The sequence below is a fragment of the Gorilla gorilla genome, chromosome 5, assembly GCF_029281585.2.
Source record: "Gorilla gorilla gorilla isolate KB3781 chromosome 5, NHGRI_mGorGor1-v2.1_pri, whole genome shotgun sequence".
Taxonomy (NCBI): Eukaryota; Metazoa; Chordata; class Mammalia; order Primates; family Hominidae; genus Gorilla; species Gorilla gorilla.
This window is the reverse complement of record NC_073229.2, coordinates 185608430-185630653: the sequence shown is the minus strand read 5'-3', so window position 1 is coordinate 185630653 and position 22224 is coordinate 185608430. Positions and strand designations below refer to the sequence as shown.

Genomic DNA, 22224 nt, shown 5'->3' with positions numbered 1-22224 from the left:
ACAAAATATACATAATAAATACATTAAAATAAATACACAAAAGTACACAAAACAGGCAAAATACACATAACAAAACAGACACTATTCACCTCATTCGGCACCCAATATCGACCTGGCAAGGCTCAAACTTTCTCCTGTTGGTCCTTGTCTGCAGTTCTCTCACAGGGAGGAGAGATAACCTTTGGCCAGGGACCCAGTGACGTCTTTAGGCAGCACAGAAGAACAGACAGCCTCCCTGAGTTAGGCCTGCTGGACGTCCATCAGCAATTCCTCTGCACGTATAAACACACATACGCACAGAATAAGATGAACAGAAGACCTTCGCGACACAGATTCTAGACCCTGTCTCAAACCAAGAGTATTCCTTCAAACAAGTATCCTATTCTCTGTCCAATTAGACACCCCATAATAGGGCTACAGACAGACACCCTGAGAGGCTACCAAGAGACAGCAGCACCTCCAGAGACGCCAACAAATCAGGAGAAGGAAGAGGCTGTTGGCAGCATCGAGGATACTCACCAAATCAGACACCCCACCATGCGGCTACAGACAGACACCCGCAATGGGGCTACAGGCAGACACCCTGTGATAGGGCTACAGTTATGGGATGTTTCCCCAGAATTATTTTTCCATTACAGTTAAATCCATGTTCATTGGGTCAGCAGTGCTCCGCTGGTAGAGGCCGGTTCCAGAGTCAGCCCCCAGTTCAAGAGAACTAGGTACCTGCTTGGGCTGGCCTCTGGATCCATTGCCAGAGGGGGGCTACCAAACCATGGGCAGCCAAGGGCAATCCCAAATGAGCCCCCAAAATTGTAACTGCTAAATGGGTTCACCTTGCCCACTGCCCAGAACCGATTTATCAAGACAGGAGAATTGTAATGGAGAAAGTCATTCACGCAGAGCCTGCTGTGCAGGAGACCAGAGTTTATAGATATGCAAATCAGTCTCCCTGAGCATTCCAGGATCAGAGTTTTTAAAGACAATTTGGTGGGTAGGAGCTTAGGAAGTGGGGAGTGCTGACTGGTCAGGTTGCAGATGGATTCACAAGAGGTCGAAGTGAGGTTTCCTTACTGTCTTCTGTTCCCGGGTGCGATGGCAGAGCTGGTTCAGATTACAGGACTGGGTGATGTTAGTTGATCCATCCAGAGTAGGGTCCACAAAATATCTCAAGCAGTGATCTTAGGTTTTACAATAATGATGTTATCCCTGAGAACAATTTGGGGAGGTTCAGGCTCTTGGAGCCAGAGGTTACATGACCCCTAAACCATAATTTCTAATATTGTAACTCATTTGTTAGTCCTGCAAAGACAGACTGGTCCCCAGATAAAAAGGTGGTCTTTTCAGGAAAGGGCCGTTATCTATTTTGTTTCAGAGTCAAGCCATGAACTGAATTCCTTCCCAAAGTTAGTTCGGCCTATGCCCAAGAATGGACAGGGACAGCTTAATGGTTGCAAACAAGATGGAGTCAATTAGGTCTGATCTCTTTCACTGTCATCATTTCCTTAGTTATAATTTTCGCAAAGGCTCTTTCGAGGGTGTCAAAGGAGACCTACTGCCTGTTGCATCAGCCTCCTGTGTGGAACCTTGACTGGGGGCAGCAGAACCCCCCAGATAGGTGGATATCCCAGCATGGGGGAAATGAGTGCCCCATGTCCATGGGGACCTCCCAGGGTTCCCCAAGCCACCAGGACCTGAGTAGGGGTGCCTGGGTGGGGGCCAGGCAGCGGGGATTGGGGCAGGTTTGTAGAGTTCTGGTGGTCCTGGGAGGGCTCAGGGAGCAGCCAAATGCCTTCCCTGGTGACAGGAGTGAGCCCCTTCCTCTAATCAGAGGGACAAAGTCATACAGGCCAAGACATTAGCAGCCGTGTGTGAGAGCGGCTAGGATTTTTTCACGGCACCTCCCCAGGGGTCTGTGGGGAGGAACTTCCCAAAGGACCATGGGCATCAAAGGTGTGGCTTATCTAATTCAGATGGAGAAGCAAGGCTGAGGTTCCAGTTCAAAGAAGGATAGCCAGAAACGTGAAAGTCCTTGATATTTACAAAGGCTATTTCTTTCTTCTAGCCCTGATTCAAACTCCTTTCTGCCTATTATCAAAAGAAAGAACAAACTTGCATAATTTAAACATATTTAAAAATAGGTTCCCTTTTGACTAAGAGAGATTTAAAAAAAAAAAAATTAGTTCCTCTCTGCCTGGAACAGATATGAGGGAAATGTCAGTGGATGGAAATGGCAATGAGCTCCTCTGGAATTCTGGGAGATTGGACATGGACCCTGGAGCGATGCTGACATTTATTCGTCATGGTTATCTGCATCATGGTTTTCTCATCCGTAAAGCAGGAAATGGGGACAGATGTTCCTCATGGCCCCTGCATGGTTCTGTGTGGGGAACTTTATTTGTGGGTGTGGATTTTTTTTTTTTGAGACAGGGGTCTCACTGTCACCCAGGCTGGAGGTCAGTGGCATAATCATGCCTCACTGTAGTCTCGACCTCCTGGTTCAAGTGATCCTCATGCCTCAGCCTCCTGTGTAGGTGGGACCACAGGTGTGCAACATCATGCCCGGCTAGTTTTTTATTTTTGTTGGTCTCCCTATGCTACCCAGGGTCTACCCCCATGCTACCCAGGCTGGTCTCAAACTCTTGGGCTCAAGTGATCTTCCTGCCTTGGCCTCCCAAAGTACTGTGATTACAGGCTTGAGCTACGGCACCTGGCCCTGTGTGGGGAACTTTTTAGTAAATATGCTCTAATACAGTCATTCTCCAGGTACATCACCTGGAAACTTAGAAAGGTAAATTCTCAGAATTCCCCCTGCCAACTTACAGAGTCAGAAACTCTGTGATTTAACAAGCCCTCCAGGACATTCTAGTGTATTCTGAAGTTTTATAGCCACTGCTTTAATAGAAACGAAAAGTTTGAGTCACAGAATGTGTGGAATAGGGCCTCACCACTTTACTATTAGGCAGATAACAAAGAGTAAATAATACTTATTTCAAAAAAAAATCACAGAACATTGGAAAGCATACATTAGACACATTAGCTTCAGTACCAGAATAAGTTTTCACAAACAATTTATAAATATGTAATATTTTCCATTTAAATCAAAAATAATTATTTTTAATTACATTTTATTTTGTAGAGACAGACTCTCACTGTGTTACTCAGGCTGGTGTCAAACTCCTGGGCTCAAGCGATGCTCCTGCCTTGGCCACCGAAAGTGCTGGGATTACAGGTGAGAGCCACTGTGTTTGACCAAACATTATTTTTTTAAAGAACCAGCAGCATGGTTAACCAGACACCCCTTTCTGATTAAATGTGCAATACACAAAACGCTTTCATAAATAGTCATGTAATAATTTGCTTATAGAGCTCTATGCAAATTATTTTTCAAAGTTATGTCATTGAGTTTTTTAGGGGGATAACTCATGATAACCAAATGAATTTAGACTTAATTAAGTACATGGATTCTATAGTAGTCACAACATTGTGAGAGTAAACGTTTTTTTAAAGGCAAGTAGATAATTTGCAGTTGTGTACATATGTGCTCCCAGGCTAATTTTCTTTTCTTTCTTTTCTTTTTTTGAGACAGTCTCACTCCGTCACTCAGGCTGAAGTGCAGTGGTGGGAGCTTGGCTCACTGCAACCTCCGCCTCCCAGGTTCAAGCAATTCTCCTGCCCCAGCCTCCCGAGTAGCTGGATTTACAGGCGCATGCCACCATGCCCGGCTAATTTTTTTGTACGTTTAGTAGACACGGGGTTTCGCTATGTTGGCCAGGCTGGTCTTGAACTCCTGATCTCAAGTGATCTGCCCACCTCAGCCTCCCAAAGTGCTGGGATTACAGGCGTGAGCCACTGCGCCTGGCCGGAAACAACTATATTTTAAAAGATGTAGAAGATTCACGTGGTACCAGCAATGCTTACTTTTTCCAGAAAAATAGATGTTGGATTTGAGCTTTGGAAGGTGGCTCTGGTGTGTTGTAGGTGGTGGGCACCTCCAGCTCCTCCTGCTCTTGCAAACTCCAGTTTCCAGATGGGCCTCACTTCTGCTGCTCCCTGTGGGAAACTCCTCCAGTTTTATCGTCAGTCAGTTTCCTATTTTTTTTGTGTGTGTGGTCTTGCTGTGTCACCCAGGCTGGAGTGTAATGGCGCAATCTCGGGTCACTGCAACCTTCCCTTCCCGGGTTCAAGCGATTCTCCTGCCTCAGCCTCCTGAGTAGCTGGGATTACAGGCATGTGCCATTATGCCCAGCTAATTTTTGTACTTTTAGTAGAGACGCAGTTTCACCATGTTGGCCAGGCTGGCCTTGAACTCCTGACCTCAAGTGATGCGTCCACCTTGGCCTCCCAAAGGGCTGAAAGTACAGGTGTGAGCCACCTTGCACAGCCAGTTCCCTATTTTTATCAGTGCACTTTACCATTTATCTACTCAATTCCTCACCCATATGCAAGGCTGCCCTTTTCTGAAGGATGCTAGTGGTGAATCCATTGAAAAATCCACTGATTGTGTTCCCCTAGGGCCTCTTCAAGATGGAAAGATTCAGGTGGGGCAAGGTGGCTCACACCTGTAATCTCAGCACTTTGGGAGGCCGAGGTGGGCGGATCACCTGAGGTCAGGAGTTCAAGACCAGCCTGGCCAACATGACAAAATCCGTCTCTACTAAAAATACAAAAATTAGCCGGGGTGGTGGCTTGTGCCTGTAATCCCAGCTACTCAGGAGGCTGAGGGAGGAGAATCGCTTGAACTCAGGAGGCAGAGGTTGCAGTGAGCCAAGATTGTGCCGCTACACACCATCCTGGGTGACAGAGTGAGACTCTGTCTCAAAAAAAAAAAAAGCCAGGTGCAGTGGCTCACGCCTGTAATCCTAGCACTTTGGAGACCGAGGCAGGTGGATTGCCTGAGCTCAGGAGTTTGAGACCAGCCTGGCCAACATGGTGAAACCCCGTCTCTACTAAAATACAAAAAAATTAGCTGGGCGTGGCAGCATGTACCTGTAGTCCCAGCTACTCAGGAGGCTCAGGAAGGAGAACTGCTAGAACCTGGGAGGTGGAGGTTGCACTGAGCCGAGACTGCACCGCTGTACTCCAGCCTGGATGACAGAGTGAGACTCTATCTGGAAAAAAAAAAAAAAAAAAAAGATTCTACAGTGAGCACAAAGGTGAAACTCACCTTGAATGCTTTTACCAATTGAGTGTGGATGAACTAATTCAGAGTATTGCGGGCCCCTGCTGCAGCAAACACAGAGCTCCCAAAATGCTCAGGCTATTGGGAGGCAACTGCCTTGTCAGGGTGGCCAATGGTTTCCCCATTGCCAAATCGGACAGTTAACTCCAGTCCTTGTCTGACTGGAGGCCTGCAGATCACTGCCTCCTCTGTAACGCTCTTTACCCCCAACCCAGGGATGCAAGATGCCCTACTCTAGGATCATTTTCTCTGCCTCATTCATCACTCAGACTCCTTCATTTGTTCCTTCTCTTCTCCCTCCTCTGAGTGCTGCAGAGCCCGGGTTTCCATCCTCAGACCCCTGCCCTGCCTGCTCTCTGTCCCAAGGCAGCACTGCCAGCATCCGCAAATAAAAATCCAGCCCTCCTATTCATAGTGACATCGAATTTCAGATCAACGACAAAGAGTTTTATGGCATAAGCATGTCCCAAATATTGCATGGCCCCAAATATTTACTTAGTTAATAAGTAAAAATTGCACAAGACATACTTATGCTAAAGAGTATTCACTATTTGTCTGAGTCCAAATGTCTCTGGGCATGCTGGGTTTCATCAGGTAATCCTGCCATGATTTCAGTTTCAAGGTGATACCATCTATGGTGACTCTTCTGAAAATGTTTATCTCTAGCCTAGATCTCTCTCCTGAACTGCAGACTCCTGCTGCCTCCAGCCCATCGCCACTTGGGTAATGAATAGGTGTCTCAACCTGAACATGTCAAAAACAACACTCATTGTTCCCCCAATTCCTTGCCGTTCTCACAGGTAGTCTCGTCCCCCCAGCTGCTCACCCACAAGCCTTGCACTCAGCCTTGACTCTGTTCTTCTCACACCCCATATCCATATCCAGTCTGCCAGGAGGTCCTTGGTCCTCCTGGGCTACACTAATAGTGCCTCTTGCTGGTCACTGCAACCACCTCCCATTCCTTTCCCTGCATTGTCCTGTGCCTCACATGGTTTTTTTTTCTCAACATGCCAGCCAGAATGAGTCTTTGAAAACATTTCTCATGCCATGTCACTTTTCAGCCCATCGCCCTGCAGCAGGTCCCCATGTTACTCGGTGTAAAAGCCCAAGGTCCTTGCCCCATCCTGCAAAGCCCCTGTGACTCTGTGGTCTCTGGAACCTTAACTCTTCCACTCTTCCTCCAGACCACTCCCTCTCCCGCAGCCTCCTGGGTGCTCCCGCCAGCCAGCATGTTCCTGCTGCGGAGCTGTGGCCCTGGCTCCTTCCTTCCTCCCGGAATGCTCTTGGCTCAGGTGTGCATCATGGAGATAGCTCCTGCCTGCCCCCAAATCGCTGCTCAAACCTCACCTCAGTGAGGCCAGTGCTGACCTCATCACTGACCTATTCACCTTCCAAACTGCTCACCTCCCAGGACTCTGATACTCCTTCCCAACTCTTTTTCATTCTTCCATAAATATCAATGTCTAACTTGTTAGGCAATTTCTTCATTATAATTGTCCTTTGTTTTCAGTCTCTTCTCACTAGAAAGGAAAGTCCATAATGCCCAGAATCTTTGTTGGGTTCCCTGAAGAATGCCAGGCTCCCAGAAGAGGGCCTGCCTCCCAGCAGGCACATGTGTGTGGAATGAATGAATGAATGAATGAATGAGGCTTGTGCAAACTAAGCTGCTTGCAGGAAACACCTGCTTTTTCCTGGGCACTGGGTGAAATCGTTTGTAGAAGTTAACCGTTGACTCTTCTCCCCACCAGCCTCCTCCGTCCCTCACAGTTAAATGCAGCTGGAAGAGGGGTTGCCCTGTACCTCCAGCTAGGTGGACTCCCCAGGAAAGAGTGACATCTCACCACTGAGCCACCTCAGCCTTTTCCAGAGACAAGCCTTCTCTAGGCCAGTCATCAGTGTCACAGCTATTTGTTCTTGGGATTTGTGGCTCTATATTCACATGTAAGAGGCCAAGGCACCCACGGGGAGCCACAAGCACCAACAGAATACACTGAAATCAATCTTGCTGCGATTGGGGCTACAAGCATGGTTACTTGGCTCACCACAGGTATTTTCTTTCTTATTTATTTATTTATTTATTTATTTATTTATTTATTTATTTATTTTGAGACAGGGTCTTGCTCTGTCCCCCAGGCTGGAGTGCAGTGCTGCGATCTCGGCTCACTGCAACCTCCACCTCCCAGCTTCAAGCAATTCCCCTGCCTCAGTCTCCTGAGTAGCTGGAACTACTCCTGAGTAGCAGGTACACGCCACCGTGTCCCGGTAATTTTTTTGTATTTTTAGTAGAGACAGGGTTTTCCCATGTTGGCCAGGCTGGTCTCGAACTCCTGACCTCAAGTGATCCGCCCACCTCAGACTCCCAAAGTGCTGAGATTACAGGCATGAGCCCCTATGCCTGACCATCACAGGTATTTTCTGAAGTTGTCAGTTTTAGTTCTGGAGGATCCTTGGAATGTCATGTTTTGGGGGATGAAATAAGAGAGGAAATTATCAAGATTGCTTGCTAAAATGACTTGTGCATCTGGACAAAAAAGAAAATGCAAGGGAGACAAACCCCTGAATCTACTTAGTGAGAAGGTGGAGCAGGGAAGGGAACATGGTGCCCGAGGTAACAGGCTTTACAGTCTAACTTCCCCGGTGTTAGGTCCAGGTCTACTTACCATTGTAGGAATTCTCAGCCTCTCTGAGAACTTCTTAGGGTTAGGGCCTAACTGCCCTGGAGTTAGGTCCAGTTCTGCTTCTCCTTGAAGGAAGTTCTCAACCTCTCTGAGCCTCAGTTTCCTCTTCCATAAATCAGTGATGCTATATCAAAGCATAGCTTTGTGAAACACAAAAACAAATGAAATATGTATGCAATATACTTAGCATATGTTTCTATTTGTTCTTCCCGGAACAGGGTGAGTATACAATAAACTGCAGAGACTCTCATTCTTTGGGATTTAAGCCGACTGCTGGGTTTTTGTGTTGTTTTTCAGCTTTATTGAGGCATAATTGACAAAAAAAAATTTGATATATGAATACATTGTAAAATGCTTACCACAACCAAGTTAGTTAATATATCCATCACCTCACATAATTCCTATTTTTGTGGTGAGAACGCTTAAGGTCTACTCTCAGCAAATTTCAAGCATAGAATGCATTATTAACTGTAGTCACTATGCTGTACGTCAGGTCTTCAGAACTTACTCATTTTTTAACTGAGTTTATGCATTTAGACAAACATCTTCCCATTTCCTAGATGCTGGGTTCTAAGAAAACAATGTAACAATTGTCCCAGGAAAGAAAGAAATTCAGGCCAGGTGTAGTGACTCATGCCTGTAATTCTAGCACTTTGGGAGGCAGAGGTGGGGGGATCGATTGAGCCCAGGAGTTTGAGAACAGCCTGGGCAAAATAGCAAGATCTTGTCTCTACAAAAAAATAAAAACAAAAAAACTAGAAAAATTAGCCAGGTATGGTTAGCTGGGCCTGGTGGCGTGTGCCTGTTGTCCCAACTACTCGGGAGGCTGAGGTGGGAGGATTGCTTGAACTCAGGAGTTTGAGACTGCAGTGAGCCTTCATCTCAAGTATCAAGTAGCAAAGGCTTGATAAAATATACTTTTTACTGTTAAAAAGAATACTAAATTATATGACGTATTGTTATAATAAGGAAAGGTGTCCAAACAGATCCAGGTGAAAAAAAAAACCAGAATAATGGCAAAGGTTGTCTCAACAAATGCAAACTATTATAGTGTATGCCAATCATATCACATAGGCCAGGCTTACCTATGACAGTGTTCATGAGGCCCTTTTCAGAAACCAAAGCTAGAATCAATTTCATTCCTGGGTAACCTGAATAAAGAGAAATATATTTCAAAATTAGTATGGGACTGGGAGAGACTAAAATCTGTTGTTTTGGAGGGAGATCTAGAGTTTTCTCTTGGACAACAGATGGAGAAGTTGGAGTGAATAATTTTTCTTTTTAGCTTTTTTATTGAAATCACATGAATACAAAAAAGGGCACAGACCATAAGTGTACACATATCAATGAATTTCCCCAAAGTGCATACAGCATGTGATGACGACCCCAAACACGAAGGAGAATATTACAGCACCTCCGAAGTCCCCTTCCTACCCCTCCCACTCCCCACCCCACCTGCATCTCCAAAGGTAACCACAAAGATTTGTAACATTATCTTGACACATAGACTCATTGTCCCCAGTTTTAAACTTCTCTTGGAATCATAGAGTGATCATTTTTGGTGTCTAGCTTCTTTGGGTCCAAATTATATTTGTGATATTTTTTCATGTTGTTGCATTTAGCTGAGTTTTATTCATTTTCATTGCTGAGTAGTGTCTTATAGCATAAGTATACCACAATTTATTTACTTGTTCTAGTTTTTATGAATATCAGTTTGTTTGCAGTTGTTTGCACTCTGTCGCCCAGGCTGGAGTGCAGTGGCACGATCTCAGCTTACCACAACCTCTGCTTCCTGGGTTCAAGCGATTCTCCTGTGTCAGCCTCCCGAGCAGCTGGGATTACAGGCATGCACCACAATGCCCAGCTAATTTTCTTTGTATTTTTAGTAGAGATGGGTTTTCGCCATGTTGGCCAGGCTGGTCTTGAACTCCTGACCTCAAGTGATCTGCCTGCTTTGGCCTGCCAAGTGCTGGGATGACAGGCATCAGCCATAGAGCCCGGCCCAGTGCTGTTTATAATGGTGTGTGCTTAAATGTGGAAGTGCCAGGTCACAGGTATGCCTATCTTCAACTTTAAGAGAACCCATTGCATGACTTTCCCACACAAGCTGCGTTCCTTTTCTTTGCTCCAGAAATGTGAACTCCAGTTGCTTCATATTCCTGCCACAGCTGGTGTATTTCATCTTCTGTATTTGAATCATTCTGATGGATGTGTTCAAGTGAGGTTGACCATCTTTTCTAATGTTTGCTGGTGGCTGGGTGCTGTGGCTCGTGCCTGTCATCCCAGCACTTTGGGAGGCCAAGGTGGGTGGATCACTTGAGGTCAGGAGTTCACGACCAGCCTGGCCAACATGGTGAAACCCCATCTCTACTAAAAATACGAAAATTAGCTGCACGTGGTGCCAAGCGCCTGTAATCCCAGCTACTTGGGAGGCTGAGGCAGGAGAATTGCTTGAAGCTAGGAGGTGGAGGTTGCAGTGAGTCGAGATCACACCGCTGCACTCTAGCTTGGGTGACAGAGTGAGACTCCGTCTCCAATAAATAAATAAATAAATAAGTAAAGAATAAGAATAGGTTTTACACAATAATAAATATAAATGATAAGATAGATAAACACTTTGAAAGACCTTAAACTTCACATGTAAGGTACAAAAATTAAAATTGATGTTCATCAAAATTGTAAAATTTTCGAAACATTTTTAAGGCATTAGCAAAGTGGTGACGAGTATTGGTACATTCAGTAGTGCATGTAATTAGTCACAAAACCCTCTTCTTCTGGGACTTCATCTTAGAAATTTAGCCAAAAGAAGAAAAATGTGTGTGTTGTCATGGTGGTATACTATAGAGGTAAAGAATATGATCTTCTGAGTTAGGCACACTCGACTTGAAATCCTGCCTCTGATATTTACTAGCTAACCTGGAGGAAGTGACTAAACAAAGCTAAGCTTCAGGTCCTCATTTATAAAATAGAAAAAAAAATATATCTGACACAAAGTGCTTAGTGCCCATTACATAGAAGCAAGTGCCATTGAAGAATGAGCCACAGTAGGTGAAGGCTGGCCACGCGCAATATCCCACAGGAGGACAATTAAAAAAAATACTATATGCTAAGTAGGTAGAGTACTTGAAAAACATCGAGAAGATAATTAGGACAATTCTGATAAGTTACTGTGTTTAGGTTGCGCTAGGTAAAAATATGGTAACAATTTTCTATATCCACTATGATTATAGCTAAATAAAATATGCATGCATATAAACAAAGACTAGAAAAGAATGTGATAAAGAAAAAGGAGAAAGATGATTTTATGGAGACTTAAAACTTTTTCTTAAATGTACGTATAATATATAAAAACTAAGAATAAAAGTGATGTCTAAAAGAAACTCATTTGAGTTATAGGAGTGGAAAGAGAATGTCCCAAGTGCCCCTGGTAAAAGGTGACACAGCTGGGTGCAGTGGCTCACACCTGTAATTCCAGCAATTTCAGAGGCCAAGGCAGCAGGATCACTTGAGCCCAGGAGTTCGAGACATGACTGGGCAACATGGTGAGACCTCATCTCTACAAAAACAAAATTTAAAAATTAGCCAGGCATGTTGGCTCACATTTGTAGTCCCAGCTACTCAGGAGGCTGAGGAGGGATGATTGCTTGGGCTGAAGAAATTAAGGCTGCAGTGAGCCGTGATTGTGCCACTGCACTCCAGCCTGGGCAACAGAGAAAGGCCCTGTCTCACCAAAAAAAAAAAAAAAAAAAAAAAAGAGATGCAAGTGATAATGTTCATTCATTTAATTAGCATTTATTGGACTCTATTGTTCCAGATCTTTGAAAACAAGTATCTTGCGCTCACAAACTAGTAGGGAATAAACATATAAAAACAATCAATTAAATCCCATTGTGTGAAATGCATTAATAGAGATTGATACAAGGCAACACTATCTTTGCAGGAGTTGGGCTTCCTAGAGGGAATGGTAAGCTAGTCTTAAAGGCTATGGGAGGTTAGCTAACTGATGAGGGGTGAGGTAAGGGTGGTCCTTGGAAAAGTATGTGCTGTGATGTGAACATTCCCACCAAAATTAATGTTGACATTTAACTGGCATGTAACAGAACTGGAAGGTGGGACCTTGAAGAGGTGATTAGGTCATGAGGGCTATGGTCTCACAAATGGATTAATGCTGTTTTGAGGGAGTGGGTTTGCTATCATGGGAGTGGGATACTGATAAAAGGATAAGTTTGGTCCTCATTTTCTCTCTGTCTCTCGTGCATGCTTCCTTACAATGTGATACCTCTGCCATGGGTTTACTCTCCCAGATGCAATGCCATGCTCTTGGACTTCGCAGTCTCTAGAACTGTGAGCCAAGTAAACTCCTGTTCTTTATAAATGATCCAGTCTGTAGTAACTGGTTATAGCAGTGAAAAACGGACTCAGACAGTATGGAAAGAGATAAGAGATGAAACTAGAGAGAGAGAGAGAGAGAGAGAGAGCCGGATCATGAAACGTCTTGCATGTCATTCTAAATAATTTGACTTTTCTCCTGAAATAAAAAGTAGAAGAAGAGGTTTCTTTGAAGTCATTCAAGAGTAGAGGGGCCCTGTACTAACCCAGGAGCAGTGGTGGTGAGAGGAGAGGACTGTGGAGAAATATCTTTGAGAAGAGAATTAACAGGATGCTTTGAGGGCTGTGAGGGAAGAGAATTAATAGGATGCTTTAGGGGTTGGTGGGGGGAAAAGAAGCAAGAGGAACAGGGAAGAATAGAAAATAACTTCAAAGTCATCAGTTGCACCAAAGTGTGGAACTAGGAAGTTGGGAAATTGGACTTCAGAGAACTGGCCAAGTTGGGGCCAAAAGATTTGTTTTTGGACTTGTTCAATTTGAGCTTCCTTTAGGACAGATAAATGAAGATATTTACCAGGTTATTGGATAACTGTCTGAGGTTTAGGGAAAAAATGCCAACTGGAAATATAGATCTGAAAGTTACCTGTATATTAATGGATGGGGTGAAGGGAGGAGGAAAAAGTGGTCATTTTTTGAGGTTCTACATTATTTCTGGTGCTTCACACATTCTGTCTCATTTGAACATCACAACTAGACCCATGAATTTTGTGTATAAGGAACGTGAGTCTCCAAAACTTAAGAATTAGGACTCTGGTTGCAAATGACAAAGCTAGCTTAATGGTAGAATTTATTATAAGAATACAGGGGACTCTCGGGGTACCCAAATTCAGAGAGGAGAGCAGCATGTTCTCATTTTTGTTTTGCAAAACTCACTTTTGCAAAGGCTGTGGGTGAGAAGCAGACTGGAGGGGGCAAGAGCAGAGACATGGAGGCCAGCTGGGATCCTTTTCTTTTCTGCTGCCTCTCTTGCAAATCAATCTTGAAGCTAAGTTTCATTGAACTAGACATAGCTTTGGCTTTAAACCAAGATAAAATGAGCGATCCTGGAGAAAAGATCTCCTATACCTTCTGCCAACTTTTGTCTGATAGTTGCCTAATTTCAGTGCTATTTTTTGGGTGTAAAACTGACTCTCTCTATATAAACTCAAAACGCATGTACTACAGATGGACTTTCAATGACACTTCGTAGAATGATCATGAGTTTAAGTAGAAATTCTCTTTTTACTCTTTCGTGTTAATAGAATTTTGTTTCAGCCTTGCCTTTGGATCTGAAATCCTAGGAAATACAGTGGAAAGAATTCTGTGGTGAGAATCATTAAACACTGAGTCTGGTTCAGCGCTGCTTCCTGTTACTTGTGTGACCCTGGACAGGCAAACCCAGCCTCCCTGGCTCTGACCCCTCCTCTGTTAAATGAGGGATTTGGATTGACATGAGTACTTCTCAAACTTTAGTGAATCTTCTGGGGATGTTGTTAAAATGCAGTATGTATTCACCAGACCTGGGGTGGGGCCTGAGACTCTGCATTTCCAACAAGTTCCTAGGCGATACTGATGCTGCTAGCTCAGGATCGCACTCCAATTAGGCCACCCTCCAAGGTGCCATCATGCTGTAAGCTATAACAGCTACCAAATAAAGAAAAGCATTATGTCAACAATGGATAACAATAAATACTTATTTTAGAAAATAAATATAGCTTTTTCTTTTTTTGAAACAGGGTCTTACTTTGTCACCCAGGCTGGAGTGCTGTGGCATGAACACAGCTCACTGCAGCCCTGACCTCCAGGGCTCAGGTATCCTCCTGCCTCGGTCCCCCAAGTAGCTGGGACTACAGGTGTGCACCACCATGGTTGGCTAATTTTTGTGTTTTCTGTAAAGACAGGGTTTTGCCATGTTGCCCAGGCTGGTACAAATATAGCTTTAGTTTTCTGTTTGTAAAAGTAATGCATGCTTACGAAAATTGTTCTTAAAAAAATCACATAGGCCGCGTGCGGTGGCTCATGCCTGTAATCCCAGCACTTTGGGAGGCCGAGGAGGGCGAATCACGAGGTCAGGAGATCGAGACTATCCTGGCTAACACGGTGAAACCCCGTCTCTACTAAAAATACAAAAAATTAGCCGGGCATCGTGGCGGGCGCCTGTAGTCCCAGCTACTCGGGAGGCTGAGGCAGGAGAATGGCTTGAACCCCGGGGGGCGGAGCTTGCAGTGAGCCGAGATCCCACCACTGCACTCCAGCCTGGGCGACAGCGAGACTCCGTCTCAAAAAAAAAAAAAAAAAAAAAAAATCACATACCATGCAATGACAGTAAAAATCATCCCAAGTTACATACCACTTGAACTAATGTGCTCTATTGTCACTTGGCTATGAAGAATACAAGTGCTAGGTTTCAGTATTGGCATCGTATTACCTTGTCTTTTAAAATCAGGTTGTGAAACTGGTATCTTTTTCAATTTGTTGCCAATCAGTTATGCGTTAATTGATTTGAATTCAGTTCCTTCTGTTGTGGTAGATTTGCTTCTGCATCGTATGATTTCAAGTTGCTCATTGCCTGAATTCAGGACAGGGTAGTGGGTGGCTTTCTGGGGCCATCTCAGGCGGGCTGAATTGACCTGAAGATGGCAATAAGAGAAAAAAGCCAAGTAAATATCAAGAACAATTTTTAGCATAAAATTCAGTGTTAAGATTCATTGAGAGCTAATCAATAGAAACGAAGGTTCTGTAAATACATCCATCTTATGGGAATAACTTAGGTCATAACCATTGTTGGCAAAGGAGGAAATTTTTCTTAGTTCCTCTGCACTTTCCCCAATGATATTAATGTTACACCTCTTTGATCGTACTTGAAATGATTGTAATAATAACGAGAGCCGTAAGAGTTTGTTGGTCATAAAAACATACAACATTTTAAGAACTTGATTGGGTTTTTATTGACATATATAACTATTAAATATAAGATTATAGACCCCAAATATCAAATTAACTTTAGCATTTACAATTTTCCTTTGTCTCCTCTAAGCAGCCACAATTTCCAATGTAGCACATAATGAGGTCATCATAGTTGCAAATCTATATCTTCATATTGTATAACTTGAGAACATTTTTAAACTCAGTGTATAGGTTTGTGTGGATGTTGTATCAATGTTCACAACACGAGGCAAGTGGAAATAAAGCAAAAATATTGTTAATGTGTAATAACATCGTGCTAACAGAATGGGCAATTTGTAACAATGCCATCAGTGACTCCACTATCTAGCACAACAGTTAATACATAGTGTGTAAGTTCACATTTCAGATAAGTGATAGCCATCATTTTAAGTACCAAAACTTAGGTTTAAAGAAGTTTCTGAGATATGCAGAATTCTACCTCTCACTGGGCTTTGAGAATATGTTACTCCTCAGGACTCACCGTGTCATAAGCATCACTGATTATTGTTTATGTCTGTTCTAAATTGCAGAAACAGTTTCAGAAACCTAGGTTATTTGGTTTTTAGTCCTAATCTTGTTACTGTAAAAGTCACATGTGTTCATCCATTGTAGAAAGTTCTCCAAAGTGCAATCACATATAAAGAAGCAAATAAAAATCATCCTCAATCTCACTCTCCAGAAGTAATGATTATTAACAGTTTCATGATCTTCATCACACTGCATTAAGTTTCCCAGAGCTGCCATCACAAATTAGCACAAACTGTGTGACTTAAAACAACAGAAATTTATTCTCTTACAGTTCACGAGGCCAGGAATCTAAAATTAAGGCATCAGCAGGGTTGGGTCCTTCTGGAGGCTCTCAGAGAGTCTGTTCCATGCGTCTCTCCTGGTTTCTGGTGTTTGCCAGCAATCTTTGATTCATAGACACATAATTCCCATCTCTACCTCTGCCATCACATGGCCTTATTCTATGTGTGTGTCTTTCTGCATCCTCTCCTCTTTTTATAAGGACACCAGGTATTGGGTCTATAGCCCATCCTAATCCAGAATGACTTCATCTCAGCTGATTAACATCTGCAAAGACTCTGTTTCTAAACAAATTCATATTGTGAGGTTCTGGGTGAACATGAATTTGTGGGGGACACTGGGGGACACTTATTCAACCCACTACACACACTGTAATATATATTTATAGAATCACGAAAAGGGGACCATAATTTATATATAGTTTAGTTCCCTTTACACTTAAGATACCATGAATTTCCCTAGGTCTTTCAAACACAGAATTTTAATTTTTTGTAGAGTGTTTCATCATATGAAGATTACATCATTTCCATAGCTAACCTGCTACTTCAAACACTCAGATGGTTTCCAGACTTTACTATTATAAATGGCTCTGATGAATATACATGTTCCCAAATCTTTGAATTTATCTCTGCTTATGTCCTTGGTATAAATTATTCTGAGTCGAATTATTGGATTAAGGGGTATGAACATTTTAAAGGCTCATGAAAAATCTTGTTTAATTGAATTCCAGAGATTGTATCAATTTGCCATCACCAGCAGAAGAGAGAACCCATGGCATTGCATTCTCTGCACTGCACGTTCTGGCTTTTTGAGTGTTGGACAAGTGACTAGGCAAAGAAATAACATCCTTACTTTGTGATTTGTATTTTTATGTAAGGTTGCCTCTTTGGTTTACGGACCACTTATATATTTTTTTTAGGTTACCAATTTATGATTTGTGTCTCCTTTTCAATTTTTTTCTCCTCTCTCCAACTGCCAGTATTTATTTCTTACCATCTCACCGATGAGTATACCGTCCACCTCCACCCCTTTTAGAGTCCACTGTTAGCTAGGAAACTATGTAGATGTATCCTCCCTCTCCTTTTCCCATTCTCGAACCACCTCTGAACCTTGTACAAATGTCAATCATTGCCTCCATTGTGTTTTAACTGTTTACATTTCGCTTTCCCTTCTAAGACTTTGAGCACTTTGGGGCCATTTCCATGTCTTATCTGGGTTTTTGTATCTTCAGCAACTAACATGGATGCTCAATAAACATTCATTGAACTGAGTTGTTACGTTGTGACCTGGAAATATTCACAATTCCTTGTATAGATAGAAATAGCTAAATAAGGGCACATAAGGATAGACTCTAAATGGCACTCAATAATGTGTGTGTGTAATCACAGCACTTTGGGAGGTGGAGGCGGATCACCTGAGGTCAGGAGTTAGAGACCAGCCTGGCCAACATGGTGAAACTTCGTCTCAACCAAAAACACAAAAGATCTGCTGGGTGTGGTAGTGTATGTCTGTAATCCCAGCTATTTGGGAGGCTGCGGCACGAGAATTGCTTGAACACAGGAGGTGGAGGTTGCAGTGAGCTGAGATCGTATCACTGCACTCCAGCCTGGGCAACAGAGCAAGACTCTGTCTCACAAAAAAAGCATAGGATTTAATCCATGAATTTTGAATTTCTATGTTAGATTTTTAGAAATAGTAACTTTTTCTCCCATATTTCTCAGCTATATCTGAGATAACTGAGGCTGAGCAACATTGTCTAGACAGGCAAAGTGTTAGCAATAATAAGTATAATCATAATTGTAATGTAATAATGGAATGAGGATGTTAAAGTACTGAGATCAGGATAAAAGTTACAATTGTCTAAATTTTAAATTCCCCATAATTTCCACTGAAATCACTGACCACACTTATAATATTAGCAGGAATTTATGCAATTTGTAGGTTTTGAAATAAATTACCATTCAGAATTCAACCGTGAAAAACAGTGTAACTCTACTTGAAAAACACTTTGAAAAACTCAAGTTTCCACCAAATCTAGAAGCACATGGGTCATAAGACATAGTTCAAAAAGTTGTGAGAGATGATGACTACAAGGAACTTTTTATAAAAATCTTTTATAAGCATTACTCTGTGGTCAAATTTATTTTCACATGGATATTAAAACAAGTTATTGCTACAAATTGGTTTCTGTTCTGATCCTTTTTTTGTTTGCCTCACATATCCTTTCTCTTCCACCACATTCTGCTTCGCTCTCCCCGTCTCTCATCACAGACAAGAAAAATGCCACCTCCTGTAGGACCCACTCCAAACCCTGTTTCCTGAATGATCAATGCCTTCCCCCATCGCAATCAAAAAAGCACTTTCTATTCTGTCTTCATGACACACTGGTTTTGACACTTGCATAGCTGTTAGTAATTCTGCAATGTGCTTGGGCTATTTGTGAGCACATGTATTTTTCCTTTATAGATTATAAACATCTAAAGAACAAGGTTAACCCAGGAGTCAAGTAAATACTTAAATATTATTTTGACAATGGCTGTAATAGTGGACATTTGAAAGGAATACACCTCAGTATTTTGAAATTGAAATAATTTTCTAGATCCTGGCATTTCTGGACTTTCAACAGCCCACCCTTTTTAAAAATTGTGACGACACTGTTTTACTATAAAGGTCTGCCCAGACCCTCTCTGATACACCTGTGTAAATGCCACGTGCATGTGAGCATGCGACAGTATGTGTGTGCATGCCTGTGCACGCCTGTGCAGTGGTAATCAACCATGGTGCTAGGGTTTGAAAACAGAAAATACATCAATCGACCTCCAAGCTTCTTTCAGCCCAGTTCTTAACATCTCAATCTCTTGAGTGCTGAGGCTTATTTTGTTTAAGATGCTTTTGGACTCTTCTGAGTACAACGCAATCTCCTTCCAGCACAGCGGACCGAGGAGAGGTGAGGGGAGAGTTTTGAGGGTGGGCATATTGATCCTACGCTTGCTGAATTAAAAATGAGCCAACTGAGGACAATTTCCAGGTTGCAACACAGACGGAGCCGGAGTCTGGGTTGAGGTTGGAGGAGCCGTTTGGGCGCAGGGATGCAACAGGATTTGGGAGAAAGGGGAGAGAAAGCAAGGCCACTTCTAGGGGGCTTTGATTTTTTTTTTATCCTGGCAGCTTCCCGAGCCAGATTTCAAAAGCGATTTCAAACGTGAAGCCAACTGAAGCACTGCCTTACACTAATTGGAAGGGGAAGGGAGTGACTCATATTACACCGGCTCGCTCTTCCCTCTCGGCAACTGCTAACTTGTAGCTTTAAAAGGAAGTGACATGGGTGGGGAGAGACGTCAGCTGAGGACCACTTTTTTTTTTTTTCTTCCTGAAGGGTCCACCCCATGGGTGGAGTCTCGCTTTTTCTTTCCAGTGTTGGCTGACTTACAGCTCTTATAAACTAGTGGCAATTTCTGAACCCAGCCGGCTCCATCTCAGCTTCTGGTTTCTAAGTCCATGTGCCAAAGGCTGCCAGGAAGGAGGTATGTGGTCCTGGTGCCGTTCGCAGGCACCTTCTCCGCTGGGTGTGGCTGATGTTTGCATTCCTCTTCCTATCATATTTTTCTCTCCTGGGCTGGATTTCCTTAGGACCTCTGGAAGGGGTAGGCTCCGGGGGAGGGGGAGTGCAAGGCGGGGGGGGGGAAAGGTGCAGGGGGCGCCTGGAAGGAGGCGAAGAGAGGCTCTGCTGGTACAAAAGGACCCTCGCTTTGTGCTGGGCCGGGTGAGCGTCCCTTTCTGGGCTGTGATTTCAAGCTGCTGTTCCTGGCTTCATTTACCCACCCACCCAGCCCCCTCCCGGGGCTAAAGCATTTTCTCTGCTATAGACGAAGCTGGGCGGGGGGTGGTGGTGGGGGGAATGTTCCTATTACATATTGCTCTCTTTTGTGTCGTGCAACATGTTCTTCCGTCGCTGACGTTTCTATGGCAACCACAAAAATACTACACAATATGCAGCCCCGATATACATTGATTTATTTGTATTTTGTGTCTAGTTTGCAGCTTCCTGCTCTGCTTCTTGCTTTGGTTTGCTAAAATCCAGCATGGCTTGCGGCTACCCCTCCTCACTTTCATTTTGGTTTTTCCCTATCACAGGAGGGGTGGGGGAGGGGAGTTGTCAAGGAAACAGGCATTGGTAATTACCTCTCTATTTACCTAATTTTCGGCCTATGAATTTCTCCATATCGAGGAATTAAAAAAGGAATGCTTTGATGTTTATGTAAGTCTTCAGTGTCTGGTCTTTTTTTAGAAAACCTAAACACTTCTTAAGATATGATATTGATCCTGTGGTCAAGCTAAGGGGGAATTAATTCCTTACAGGAGGTGAGATCATTGAAACAAAGTTTTAGAGAGCATTGGAGAATTCGCACTGATAAATGTGATATTGCCTGCCCAGGTTTGCCTAAAAGCTTAAATATTTAAAAGATGGGTCTTTGCTCTCATCTGCACTTATTTAGCTCCAAATCTTAAGTTCAACAAGTATGAGTAACAAATTAACTGCCGGGCAGGATTCTCCGTTTTTCGTTTTCGTGCATTGTTCTTAGATGGATTAGCCACGCTATTCACTCTCTTCAAGGTGAGGGTTGCTAGACTTTTTCAAAACTGTGGAAGGATTAACTCATCTGTGATTAGTCAACCACTCTCAGTTGGAAAAAAAAGTATCTTGAGAGAAGGGAGAATGTGTGTGTTTGTGTGTGTGTGTGTGTGTGTGTGTGTGTGTTTAGGGAAATGGGAGGCGGGCAGGGAGAACAGGGCACATCTTGAGTTCTACGTTAAAAGGATTCTATTTTCTGAATGTTCTCTATGGGGAGAAAAACTGATATTCAGAAAAAAGATGAAACGAGAAAATTATTATCTACTTAGTAATAAGCAAAGTTAATTAAAATTAGAATCAAATAACACATCTCTTAGAAAGACATAGTCCTAGTGGGCCTCTTAACAGGTACCGGCTAAACTGATGTTTTTATTCAGTACGTCTAAGGAAGCGTTTGATAAGGGATACCATTCTTCTGATGGGCATCCCAAATAATTAGCTTTTATAAAATAGATAAGTAGTAATCCCATTCATGACTCTTAAAATTATCTATAATTTAAGATAAACATGTGTGAAGGTCACTTAGCCCTCATACCTTCCGGCTGCTAAAGCCAAAATCATTACTTATAAACCTTGAGCAACCCTGCCATGTGGAAGCAGGAAGAATGGGTGGTTTCAGTGAGGTTCTGTTTGCTGTGATCCTTATCTAAATATGCTATCATCTATGTCTTATCAAATCTGCTATAAATCCAGAGGTCCTAAGTAATTCAGGTAGAAAAGTTACCTGAAAATGGGGCAAAATAGCATGGCACAAAACAAACCAGAGCCACATGGAGTTAAAGACAAGAACTATTTAAAGGGCATAACACATAGAAAAGTATTACTAAAAAGAATATGACACTCATTTTGAAAAGCACATGTTAGTACACAGAGAAACGGTTGGATTGTGAGCATCTGATGTTTGCAAAGAATTCTGAAAAGCAGCCAGGCTGAAATTACTGTTTTTCCTGCCTGAAAATGGTCCTCAAGGGCAGATTTGCCACATGACCTTCCAAAGCAGATTGACAGCATGTAAATCAAAGTCTGCGATGTCGGTTCTCTTGAGTTTCCAGATTCAAAATTTCACAGCAAAAAGCCTAATGGAATAGAATTGAAAGGAAAAAGAGCAAGACTTCCTCGGAAGCACAGCCAAAACAAAAACAACAAAAAACCCAAACCCAATAAACAAACAAAACACTGTCTGATATTCAGATGCTGAGTAGAGGTTAAAGCAGTTAGCAGCTTTGGCCTAGGGAAGGTAAGTGGAGCTGTGAGTATAAAGTAAACGTAGGGTCCCATGGAAGAGGCTGACAGAGGTGACACCCAGAGGGTGAGTCAGTCGTCATTTTATTGGGATTTCACTGTCTGCAAGGCTCTGCTGTGAAGTTGGTGAAGAAGGCAGCAGTTGTAGTCTGTGCTCTCAAGCTTAAAATCCACCAAACGGGTGGCGAAAAGAAGAGAAGAGCACCCAGCTGGAAGGAAGGGGGAGGCAACAGCCAGTCAAGGAGATGCAATTAGTATGAGAAGAATACTAGTCGGAGAGTCTTCATCCTGCTGCTGAAGCTTTATAGGAGAGGAGGCAGACGGTTCAAGGGAAGAAGGAGACGGTGTCCTAGATAGCAAAGGTGGATGGT

General features: G+C 43.0%; 1 protein-coding gene and 1 long non-coding RNA gene across 7 annotated transcripts in view; one reads left to right on the top strand and one right to left on the bottom strand.

Annotated features, from left to right (window-relative positions):
• Positions 1 to 964: 964 nt before the first annotated feature.
• LOC129534418 (uncharacterized) lies at positions 965 to 19543 on the bottom strand. Its single transcript, XR_008681018.1, has 5 exons — positions 19409 to 19543; positions 14654 to 14855; positions 8943 to 9008; positions 7840 to 7997; positions 965 to 1206 (listed from the first exon to the last, which is right to left on the bottom strand). It is a non-coding gene; the product is annotated as an uncharacterized lncRNA (long non-coding RNA).
• AGPAT4 (1-acylglycerol-3-phosphate O-acyltransferase 4) overlaps positions 18730 to 22224 on the top strand; it is a 146693-nt gene continuing 143198 nt past the window's right edge. For 2 of the 6 annotated variants that reach the window (XM_055391403.2, XM_055391401.2), the window contains exon 1: positions 18730 to 18925. The gene's annotated coding sequence lies outside the window, so the exon portion shown is untranslated. Of the gene's footprint in view, positions 18926 to 19302; positions 19503 to 19722; positions 19742 to 22224 lie in introns of those variants that run through there. The other 4 variants (XM_031012258.3, XM_063707989.1, XM_031012257.3 and 1 more) reach the window with 3 other exon arrangements.